This window comes from Arachis ipaensis, chromosome B1 (assembly GCF_059453495.1).
Source record: "Arachis ipaensis isolate K30076 ecotype BB chromosome B1, ASM5945349v1, whole genome shotgun sequence".
Classification (NCBI taxonomy): Eukaryota; Viridiplantae; Streptophyta; class Magnoliopsida; order Fabales; family Fabaceae; genus Arachis; species Arachis ipaensis.
Window position 1 is genome coordinate 59,167,210 of NC_142436.1, and position 12,599 is coordinate 59,179,808.

At 39.3% G+C, this 12,599-nt stretch overlaps 1 non-coding gene across 1 annotated transcript; it reads left to right on the forward strand.

The window, feature by feature from the left end:
- Positions 1 to 9,646: 9,646 nt before the first annotated feature.
- Positions 9,647 to 9,754, forward strand: LOC148576720 (small nucleolar RNA R71). Its single transcript, XR_015903601.1, has one exon. It is a non-coding gene; the product is annotated as a small nucleolar RNA R71 (small nucleolar RNA).
- The last annotated feature ends 2,845 nt before the right edge of the window (positions 9,755 to 12,599 follow it).

Below are 12,599 nucleotides of genomic sequence, written 5' to 3' on the forward strand. Positions count from 1 at the left end.
GAAATCCACTTCTGGGGCCCACTTGGTGTGTGCTGGGGCTGAGACTTAAGCTTCTCACGTGCCTGAGCTGTTTTGGGCGTTCAATGCCAGGTTGTAACCTGTTTCTGGCGTTGAACTCCAACTTGTAACCTGTTTCTGGCGCTGGACGCCAGACTGCAACATGAAACTGGTGTTGAACGCCAGTTTACATCGTCTATCCTTGAGCAAAGCATGGACTATTATATATTTCTGGTAAGCCCTGGATGTCTACTTTCCAACGCAATTGGAAGCGCGCCAATTAGACTCCTGTAGCTCCAGAAAATCCATTCCGAGTGCAGAGAGGTCAGAATCCAACAGCATCAGCAGTCCTTTTTCAGCCTGAATCAGATTTTTGCTCAGCTCCCTCAATTTTAGCAAGAAAATACCTGAAATTACAGAAAAACACACAAACTCATAGTAAAGTCCAAAAATATGAATTTTGCCTAAAAACTAATGAAAATATACTAAAAACTAACCAAATCATACTAAAAACTATATGAAATTAACCCCAAAAAGCGTATAAAATATCCGCTCATCACAACACCAAACTTAAACTGTTGCTTGTCCCCAAGCAACTAGACAAATAAAATAGAATACAAATAAGTCACGAAGCAATAATATCTCAGAGTTCTTGAGTGAAGCTCAGATTCTAATTAGATGAGCGGGACTAGTAGCTTTTTGCTTCCGAACAGTTTTGGCATCTCACTCTAGACAAATAAAATAGAATACAAATAAGTCACGAAGCAATAATATCTCAGAGTTCTTGAGTGAAGCTCAGATTCTAATTAGATGAGCGGGACTAGTAGCTTTTTGCTTCCGAACAGTTTTGGCATCTCACTCTATCCATTGAAGCTCAGAACGATTGGCTTCTATAGGAACTCAGAATTCAGATAATATTATTGATTCTCCTAGTTCAGTATGTTGATTCTTGAACACAGCTACTTTATGAGTCTTGGCCGTGGCCCTAAGCACTTTGTTTTCCAATATTACCACCGGATACATAAATGCCACAGACACATAATTGGGTGAACCTTTTCAGATTGTGACTCAGCTTTGCTAAAGTCCCCAATTAGAGGTGTCCAGAGTTCTTAAGCACACTCTTTTTTTTTTGCTTTGGACCTTGACTTTAACCGCTCAATCACAAGTTTTCACTTGACACCTTCACGCCACAAGCACATGGTTAGGGACAGCTTGGTTTAGCCGCTTAGACCAGGATTTGATTCCCTTAGGTCCTCCTATCCACTGATGCTCAAAGCCTTGGATCCTTTTTATTACCCTTGCCTTTTGGTTTTAAGGGCTATTGGCCTTTTCTGCTTGCTTTTTTTTTTTTTTTTGCAAGTTTTGTATTCACTGCTTTTTCTTGCTTCAAGAATCATTTTTATGATTTTTCAGATTATCAATAACATGTCTCATGTTCATCATTCTTTCAAGAGCCAACATATTTAACATTCAAGAATATCAAATTCCAAAGACATATGCTCTGTTCAGGCATTCATTCAGAAGGCAGAAAGCATTGCCACCACATGTAAACAATTAGAATTTGTTTTATTAAAAACTCGAAAAATATTGCCTCCTTATTCTAAAGAAAATCTTCTATTTTATTCATGTTTAATGATGATGAGAAAAATAAATTATAGCTTAATTGGAGATAAAATCACTACTAATTACTACTGTAACTTCTAAGGTAAAACTCAAATAAGAACAATTTAACAGAGTTAAGGCCAAGATTAGAATTTAACAACCTTGAGTTTGGGATGTGGATGTTCCTCTAGTCTGTGGGGTGCTTGGTCCTTCCAGAGATAACTTCTGACGCTTCAGTTCCTTTAAGTCATGCCCTTGCTCTTCTTGTTCCTTGAGCAGTTTGCAGAGCATACTATTTTGATTTTGCTGTTCTTCCTTTATTTGGTCCATAGATTCTTGCAACTTGGTAACATATGCTTCAAGCTGTTCCCAATATTCAAACTGAGGGACTTCCGAGAGAAATTCTTGTGCCCTCCTCTTGATGGGGTCATCATGCACTTGTTGTTTTTCCATTGTGGTTTTAGTGATTGGTTGCTCCACTGAGATGTACTCCGTTATTCCCATCCTTACTCCAGCATCCTTGCAAAGCATAGAGATTAGGCTTGGATAAGCCAGCCTGGCATCCTTGGAGTTCTTGTTTGCAAGTATGTAGAATTCAGATGGAATCAGTTGATGAACTTCCACTTCTTTTTCCAACATAATGCAATGGATCATCACTGCTCTTTTAATGGTGACTTCAGAACGGTTGCTAGTGGGCAATATAGAACGCCCAATGAAGTCCAGCCATCCTCTGGCGACTGGTTTGAGATCTTCTCTCTTGAGTTGATTTAGGACACCCTTGCTGCTGGTGGTCCACCTGGCTCCAGGGATGCATATATCCTCTAGAATCTTGTCCAGGCCTTTGTTTGTTCTCATCATTCTTCTATTAAAGGAGTCTGGATCATCTTTCAGCTGAGGTAGCTTAAAGATCTCCCTGATTTTGTCAGGGTGGATGTGAACAATCTTTCCTCTGACCATAGTCCGATAGTCATAGAGGGCAGTTCCAGATATTCTCTGCCTGTCTGTTTGCCACAGATTAGCGTAGAACTCCTGAACCATATTCCTTCCCACTTTTGTTTCAGGATTAGCTAGGACTTCCCAGTTCCTGTTTCGAATCTGCTCTTGGATCTCCGGATATTCATCTTCTTTCAGATCGAACTTGACTTCTGGGATCACTGATCTTACACCCATTATTTTGTAGTAATGGTCTGAATGTTCTTTGGTTAAGAACTTCCCTTGATTCCAAAGTAGTTTTGCAATACTCTCTTTCTTGCCTCTTGGAGTGGGTTGTTTTCCTTTAGGAACCATGATCTTAGTGGGTATGGTTTAGTGATCACGGATAAACACACCAAACTTAGAGGTTTGCTTATTGGTGCACGAAATTGTGATGTCTAGGCTCAAACTATTCCTAGCACGTGAGCAACTTGGTACGCGTAATCGTGATTACACATTCATAATTTGTCACAACTTCGATACAACTGACCAGCAAGTGCACTGGGTCGTCCAAGTAATACCTTACGTGAGTAAGGGTCGAATCCCACGGAGATTGTTGGTATGAAGCAAGCTATGGTCACCTTGTAAATCTCAGTCAAGCGGATATAAAATGATTATGGAGTTTTCGAATAATAATTAATAGAATAGGGATAGAGATTCTTATGTAAATCATTGGTAGGAATTTCAGATAAGCGAATGGAGATGCTTTTCGTTCCTCTGAACCTCTGCTTTCCTGCTATCTTCATCCAATCAGTCTTACTCCTTTCCATGGCTGGCTTTATGTGATACATCACCATTGTCAATGGCTACTTTCGGTCATCTCTCGGGAAAATGATCCAATGCCCTGTCACGGCACGGCTAATCATCTGGAGGCATCACCCTTGCCAATGGCTTCATCTTATCCTCTCAGTGAATAATATGCTCACGCACCCTGTCACGGCACGGCTATTCATCTGTCGGTTCTCGATCATGCTGGAATAGAATTTACTATCCTTTTGCGTCTGTCACTAACGCCCTGCAATCGCGAGTTAGGAGCTCGTCACAGTCATCCAATCATTGAATCCTACTCGGAATACCACAGACAAGGTTTAGGCCTTCCGGATTCTCTTGAATGCCGCCATCATTCTAGCTTACGCCACGAAGATTCTGGTTAGGAGATCTGAGAGATATTCATTCTAGCTTACTTCATGTAGAACGGAAGTGTTTGTCAGGCACGCGTTCATAAGGGAGAAGGATGATGAGCGTCACACATAATCATCACCTTCATCACGTTCTTGGGTGCGAATGGATATCTTAGAAGAGAAATAAGAAGAATTGAATAGAAAATAGTAGTATTTTGCATTAATCTTTGAGGAACAGCAGAGCTCCACACCTTAATCTATGGAGTGTAGAAACTCTACCGTATGAAAATACATAAGTAAAGGTTCAGGCATGGCCGAGATGGCCAACCCCCTAAAACGTGATCAATAGTCTCCTAAGATGAACAATGGATTACAACTGAGACCAAAGATTCCTAATACAATAGTAAAAGGTCCTATTTATAATAAACTAGCTACTAGGGTTTACATGAGTAGGTAATTGATGCATAAATCCACTTCCTGGGCCCACTTGGTGTGTGTTTGGGCTGAGCCTGAGTGTTGCACGTGTAGAGGTCCTTCTTGGAGTTGAACGCCAGTTTTTGTGCCAGTTTGGGCGTTCAACTCTGGTTTTGGCTCCTTTTCTGGCGCTGGACGCCAGATTTGGGTAGAAAGCTGGCGTTGAACGCCAGTTTACGTCGTCTATTATTGGCCAAAGTATGGACTATTATATATTTCTGGAAAGCCCTGGATGTCTACTTTCCAACGCAATTGGAAGCTCACCATTTTGAGTTCTGTAGCTCCAGAAAATCCACTTTGAGTCCAGGGAGGTCAAAATCCAACAGCATCAGCAGTCCTTCTTCAACCTCTGAATCTGATTTCTGCTCAAGTCCCTCAATTTCAGCCAGAAAATACCTGAAATCATAGAAAAACACACAAAATCATAGTAAAGTCCAGAAATGTGAATTTAACATAAAAACTAATGAAAACATCCCTAAAAGTAACTAGATCCTACTAAAAACATACTAAAAACAATGTCAAAAAGCGTATAAATTATCCGCTCATCACAACACCAAACTTAAATTGTTGCTTGTCCCCAAGCAACTGAAAATAAAATAAGATAAAAAGAAGAGAATATACTACAAATTCTAAACTATCAATGAAACAGAGCTTCAATCATATGAGCGGGACTTATAGCTTTTTGCCTCTTGAATAGTTTTGGCATCTCACTTTATCCATTGAGGTTCAGAATGATTGGCATCTATAGGAACTTCAGATTTCGAATAGTGTTATTGACTCTCCTAGTTCAGTATGATGATTCTTGAACACAGCTTCTTTATGAGTCTTGGCCGTGGCCCTAAGCACTTTGTTTTCCAGTATTACCACCAGATACATAAATGCCACAGACACATAATTGGGTGAACCTTTTCAGATTGTGACTCAGCTTTGCTAAAGTCCCCAATTAGAGGTGTCCAGGGTTCTTAAGCACACTCTTTTTTTTGATTTGGACCTTGACTTTAACCGCTCAGTCTCAAGTTTTCACTTGACACCTACACGCCACAAGCACATGGTTAGGGACAACTTGGTTTAGCCGCTTAGACCAGGATTTTATTCCTTTAGGCCCTCCTATCCACTGATGCTCAAAACCTTGGGATCCTTTTTATTTGCCCTTGCCTTTTGGTTTTAAGGGTTATTGGCTTTTTCTGCTTGCTTTTTCTTTTTCTTTCTATTTTTTTTTCTATTTTATTTTTTTTTTCGCCCATTTTTTTTTCTTTTTTTTTCTGCAAGCTTTGTTCTTTGCTGCTTTTTCTTGCTTCAAGAATCATTTTTATGATTTTTCAGATTATTAAATAACATGTCTCCTAGTCATCATTCTTTCAAGAGCCAACATATTTAACATTCTTAAACAACAACTTCAAAAGACATATGCACTGTTCAAGTATACATTCAGAAAACAAGAAGCATTGTCACCACATCAATATAATTAAGCTAAGTTCAAGGATAAATTCGAAACTCATGTACTTCTTGTTCTTTTGATTTAAAACATTTTTCATTTAAGAGAGGTGATGGATTCATAGGATATTCATAACTTTAAGACAAAGTTACTAACTACTAATGATCATGTAATGAAGACACAAACATAGATAAGCACATAACATAGAAAACGAAAAACAGAAGAAATAAGAACAAGGAATGAATCCACCTTAGTGATGGTGGCATTTCCTTCTTGAGGAACCAATGATGTCCTTGAGCTCTTCTATGTCTCTTCCTTGTCTTTGTTGCTCCTCCCTCATTGCTTTTTTATCTTCTCTTATTTCATGAAGCATGATGGAGTGCTCTTGATGTTCCACCCTTAGTTGTCCCATATTGGAACTCAATTCTCCTAGGGAGGTGTTGATTTGCTCCCAATAATCTTGTGGAGGAAAGTGCATTTGAGGCATCTCAGGGATCTCATGGAAATGAGCTTCTGGCGCCTCTTGAGCTCCATGACTGGGCTCTCTTGCTTGCTCCATCTTTTTCTTAGTGATGGGCTTGTCCTCTTTAATGAGGATATCTCCCTCTATGTCAATCCCAACTGAATTGCATAGGTGGCAAATGAGGTGAGGAAAGGCTAACCTTGCCATAGTGGAAGACTTGGCAGCCACCTTGTAGAGTTCTTGAGGTATAATCTCATGAACTTCCACCTCTTCTCCAATCATGATGCTATGGATCATGATGGCCCGGTCTATAGTAACTTCAGACCGGTTGCTAGTGGGAATGATTGAGCATTGAATGAACTCCAACCATCCTCTAGCTATAGGCTTGAGGTCCAATCTTCTTAGTTGAACCGGCTTGCCTTTGGATTCAACCTTCCATTGAGCTCCTTCTACACATATGTCCATAAGGACTTGGTCCAACCTTTGATCAAAGTTGACTCTCCTTGTGTAGGGGCGTGCGTTCTCTTCCATGTTTGGCAAGTTGAACGCCAACCTCACATTTTCCGGACTAAAATCTAAGTATTTCCCCTGAACCATTGTAACATAGTTCCTTGGATCCGGGTTCTTACTTTGATCATGGTTCTTGGTGATCCATGCATTGGCATAGAACTCTTGAACCATTAAGATGCCGACTTGTTGGATGGGGTTTGTTAGAACTTCCCAACCTCTTCTTTGAATTTCATGTCGGATCTCCGGATACTCATTTCTTTTGAGTTTGAAAGGGACCTCGGGGATCACCTTTTTCTTGGCCACAACATCATAGAAGTGGTCTTGATGGGCTTTGGAGATGAACCTTTCCATCTCCCATGACTCGGATGTGGAAGCTTTTATCTTCCCTTTCCCTCTTCTAGAGGATTCTCCGGTCTTAGATGCCATCAATGGTAATGGAAAAAAAAAAGCTTATGCTTTTACCACACCAAACTTAGAATATTACTCGTCCTCGAGCAATAAACAAAAGAATAGAAGAAGAAGAAGAAGAAATATGGAGAGGGAGAGGGAGATGTGGTTTCGGCCAAGAGGAGTGTAGAGGGGTGTGTTGTGTGAATTTGATGAAGAATGGAGGTCTTTATATAGGGAAGGGAGGGGGGTTAAGGTTCGGCCATATGGGTGGGATTGGGTGGGAAATTGGTTTTGAATTTTGAAGGTAGGTGGAGTTTATGAGGTAGGTTTATGGGGAAGAGTGGATGGATGTGAGTGGTGAAGAGGTGATGGGGAAGAGAGTTTGAGGTGATTGGTGAGGGGTTTTTGGGTAAGAGTGTTTATGGGGTTGTGTGAAAGAGAGTGGTGAGAAGAGGTGAGTGGAGGTAGGTGGGGATCCTGTGGGGTCCACAGATCTTGAGTGGATCCTGTGGGGTCCACAGATCCTGAGTGGATCCTGTGGGGTCCACAGATCCTGAGGTGTTCAAGGATTTACATCCCTGCACCCATTAGGCATGTAAAAATGCCTTTGCACCTAACTCTGGGCGTTCAGCGCCAGGTTGATAGCCATTTTGGGCGTTCAACGCCCATTTGTGTGCCATTTCTGGCGTTGAACGCCAGAACCATGCCTGTTCTGGCGTTCAGCGCCCAGAAGCTGCCCATTTTGGGCGTTCAGCGCCAGAACCATGCTCTGTTCTGGCGCTGAACGCCAGACAGATGCTCCTCCAGGGTGTGATTTTTCTTCTACTGTTTTTAATTCCGTTTTCAATTTTTATATTTATTTTGTGACTTCACATGATCATGAACCTACAAAGACATATAATTAAGAAAAATATAGTTAGATAAATAGAAATTGGGTTGCCTCCCAACAAGCGCTTCTTTAATGTCAATAGCTTGACAGTGGGCTCTCATGGAGCCTCACAGATGTGCAGAGCTTTGTTGAGACTCTCCAACACCAAACTTAGAGTTTGGATATGGGAGTTCAACACCAAACTTAGAGTTTGGTTGTGGCCTCCTAACACCAAACTTAGAGTTTGACTGTGGGGGCTCTGGTTGGCTCTGCTTTGAGAGAAGCTTTTTCTGCTTCCTCTCCATGGTTGCAGAGAGAGATCCTTGAGTTTTAAACACAAGGGAGTCCTCATTCCATTGAAGGACTATTTCACCTCTGTCAACATCAATTACAGCTCTTGCTGTGGCCAGGAAAGGTCTTCCTAGGATGATGAATTCATCCTCTTCCTTTCCAGTATCCAGGACTATGAAATCAACAGGGATGTAAAGGCCTTCAACCTTTACTAACACGTCCTCTACTTGTCCATAAGCCTGTTTTCTAGAGCTGTCTGCCATCTCTAATGAGATTCTAGCAGCTTGCACCCCATAGATTCCCAGTTTCTCTATTACAGAGAGGGGCATGAGGTTTATTCCTGAACCAAGGTCACACAGAGCCTTAAAGATCATGGTGCCTATGGTGCAGGGTATTATGAACTTTCCAGGATCCTGTCTCTTCTGAGGCAATGTCAGTTGATCCAGATCACTTAGTTCATTGATGAACAAGGGAGGTTCAACTTCCCAAGTATCAATGCCAAATAATTTGGCATTCAGCTTCATGATTGCACCAAGAAACTTGGCAGTTTGCTCTTCAGTAACATCCTCATTCTCTTTAGAAGAGGAATACTCATCAGAGCTCATGAAGGGCATAAGGAGGTTCAATGGAATCTCTATGGTCTCTAGATGAGTCTCAGATTCCTTTGGTTCCTCAGAGGGAAGCTCCTTATTGATCACTGGACGTCCCAGGAGGTCTTCCTCCTTGGGATTCACGTTCTCTCCTCTCCTCACAGGTTCGGCCATGGTGCTTATGTCAATGGCCTTGCACTCTCCTTTTGGGTTCTCTTCTGTATGGCTTGGGAGAGTACTGGGAGGGATTTCAGTGATCCTTTTACTCAGCTGGCCCACTTGTGCTTCCAAATTTCTAATGGAAGACCTGCTTTCATTCATGAAACTTACAGTGGCCTTAGATAGATCAGAGACTAAGTTTGTTAAATTAGAAGTATTTTGTTCAGAGTTCTCTGTCTGTTGCTGAGTGGATGATGGAAAAGGTTTATTATTGTTAAACCTGTTTCTTCCACCATTATTAAAGCCTTGTTGAGGCTTTTGATCCTTCCATGAGAAATTTGGATGAGTTCTCCATGATGAGTTATAGGTGTTTCCATAAGGTTCACCTAAGTAATTTACCTCTGCTATTGCAGGGTTCTCAGGATCATAGGCTTCTTCTTCATAAGAAGCCTCTTGAGTACTGTTGGATGCAGCTTGCATTCCATGCAGACTCTAAGAGATCACATTGACTTGCTGAGTCAATATTTTATTCTGAGCCAATATGGCATTCAGAGTATTAACTTCAAGAACTCCCTTCTTCATAGGCGTCCCATTACTCACAGGATTCCTTTCAGAAGTGTACATGAACTGGTTATTAGCAACCATGTCAATGAGTTCTTGAGCTTCTGCAGGCATTTTCTTTAGGTGAATGGATCCACCTGCAGAAGTGTCCAGTGACATTTTAGATAGCTCAGATAAACCATCATAGAATATATCCAAGATGGTCCATTCTGAAAGCATGTCAGAAGGACACATTTTGGTCAACTGTTTGTATCTTTCCCAAGCTTCATAGAGGGATTCACCTTCTTTCTGTCTGAAGGTTTGAACATCAGCTCTAAGCTTGCTCAGCTTTTGAGGAGGAAAATACTTGGCTAAGAAAGCCGTGACCAGCTTATCCCAAGAATTCGGGCTGTCTTTGGGTTGAGAATCCAACCATAATCTAGCTCTGTCTCTTACAGCAAAAGGGAAAAGCATGAGCCTGTAGACTTCAGGATCTACTCCATTAGTCTTAACAGTATCACATATCTGCAAGAATTCAGTTAAGAACTGAAAAGGATCTTCAGATGGAAGTCCATGAAACTTGCAGTTCTGCTGCATCAGAGAAACTAATTGAGGTTTCAGCTCAAAATTGTTTGCTCCAATGGCAGGAATGGAGATGCTTCTTCCATGTAAATTGGAATTAGGTGCAGTAAAGTCACCAAGCATCTTCCTTACATTATTATTATTTTCGGCTACCATCTCCTTTTCCTGTTCGAAAATTTTTGAAAGGTTATCTCTGGATTGTTGTATTTTAGCTTCTCTTAATTTTCTCTTCAGAGTCCTTTCAGGTTCTGGATCTGCTTCCACAAGAATGTTCTTATCCTTGCTCCTACTCATATGACAAAGAAGAGGGCACAGAAAAATAATAATAATAATAGAGATCCTTTATACCACAGTATAGGGATCCCTGTGTGAGTAGAAGAAGAGGGGGAGACAAAGAATGTAATATAATGGAAGAAACACAACTGTGAGGATGGCAGAGATGTGAGATGAGATGTTAGGATATGAATGAATAAATAGAATAAGATGGGGGAGGGATAATTTTCGAAAATTATTTTGAAAAAGAGTTAGTGATTTTTGAAAATGGTTTTTGAAAATTGTTGGTAGTTTTTCGAAAATTTTTTTTTTAAAATTAAAAATAAAAATAATTAGTTAATTAAAAAGAAATTTTTGAAAAAGAGGGGAGATATTTTCGAAAATTAGAGAGAGAGAGTTAGTTAGGTAGTTTTGAAAAAGTTAAGAAACAAACAAAAAGTTAGTTAGTTAGTTGAAACAAATTTTGAAAAGATAAGAAGTTAGGAAGTTAGAAAAGATATTTTGAAAAAGATAAGATGAGAAGATATTTTTGAAAAGATATGATAGAAATTAGTTTTTGAAAAAAGATTTGATTTTTAAAATCACAATTAATGACTTGATTCATAAGAAATCACAAGATATGATTCTAGAACTTAAAGTTTGAATCTTTCTTAACAAGCAAGTAACAAACTTCAAATTTTTGAATCAAAACATTAATTGATTATGTTATTTTCGAAAATTTGGTATAAAAATAAGAAAAAGATTTTTGAAAAATATTTTTAGAATTTTCGAAAATAACTAAGAATTTTGAAAAAGATTTGATTTTTGAAAAAGATTTTTAAAAAGATAAGATTTTCAAATTGAAAATTTAATTTGACTCATGAGAAACAATTTGATTTTAAAAATTTTTGAAAAAGTCAATCCAAATTTTCGAATTTGATGGGAGAAAAAGGGAAAGATAATTTTTTGATTTTTGAATGTTTATGATGCAAGGGAAAAACAAGAAAAATGATGCAATGCATGAAATCTTTAGATCAAAACAATGAATGCATGCAAGAATGCTATGAATGTCAAGATGAACACCAAGAACACTATGAATGTCATGATGAACATCAAGAACATATTTTTGAAAATTTTTAATGCAAAGAAAACATACAAGACACCAAACTTAGAATTCTTTAATGCTTAGACACTAAGAATTCCAGAATGCATATGATAAACATGAAAAGACACAAAACAAAAAAATCATCAAGATCAAACAAGAAGACTTACCAAGAACAACTTGAAGATCATGAAGAACACCATGAATGCATGAGAATTTTCGAGAAATGCAAGATGCACATGCAATTGACACCAAACTTATGATATGACTCAAGACTCAAACAAGAAACAGAAAAATATTTTTGATTTTTATGATTTTCTAATTTTTTTGGATTTTTTCGAAAATTATATGAAAAAGAAAAATAAGGATTCCAAAATTTTTAAGATGAATTCCAGGAATCTTGCCATGTTAGTCTAAAGCTTCAGTCCAGGAATTAGACATGGCTCACTAGCCAGCCAAGCTTTCAATGAAAGCTCCGGTCCAAAACACTAGACATGGCCAATGGCCAGCCAAGCTTCAGCATGTAATTCAGATATGACATGCCTGACATACTCATTCCCAAAGGAATAGACATGGCTTTACAGCCAGCCAGGCTTCAACATGCTTCATGAAACACTGGAATTCACTCTTAAAAATTTTGAATAAAAATTTTTTTTGAAAACATTTTTATTTTTTTTTTTTCGAAAACAGATGAGAAAATTTTAGAAATATTTTTGAAAAGTTTTTTTTGAAAAGGAAAAGAAGGTTACCCAATCTGAGCAACAAGATGAGCTGTCAGTTGTCCAAACTCGAACAATCCCCGGCAACGGCGCCAAAAACTTGGTGTTGTTGCCGGGATTGGGATCTCAGACGATTCTTGGCGCCAAACAGGAACAATTAAGTCCCCGGCAACGGCGCCAAAAACTTGGTGCACGAAATTGTGATGTCTAGGCTCAAACTATTCCTGGTACATGAGCAACTTGGTACGCATAATCGTGATTACACATTCATAATTTGTCATAACTTCGATACAACTGACCAGCAAGTGCACTGGGTCGTCCAAGTAATACCTTACGTGAGTAAGGGTCGAATCCCACGGAGATTGTTGGTATGAAGCAAGCTATGGTCACCTTGTAAATCTCAGTCAGGCGGATATAAAATGATTATGGAGTTTTCGAATAATAATTAATAGAATAGGGATAGAGATACTTATGTAAATCATTGGTAGGAATTTCAGATAAGCGAATGGAGATGCTTTTCGTTCCTCTGAAC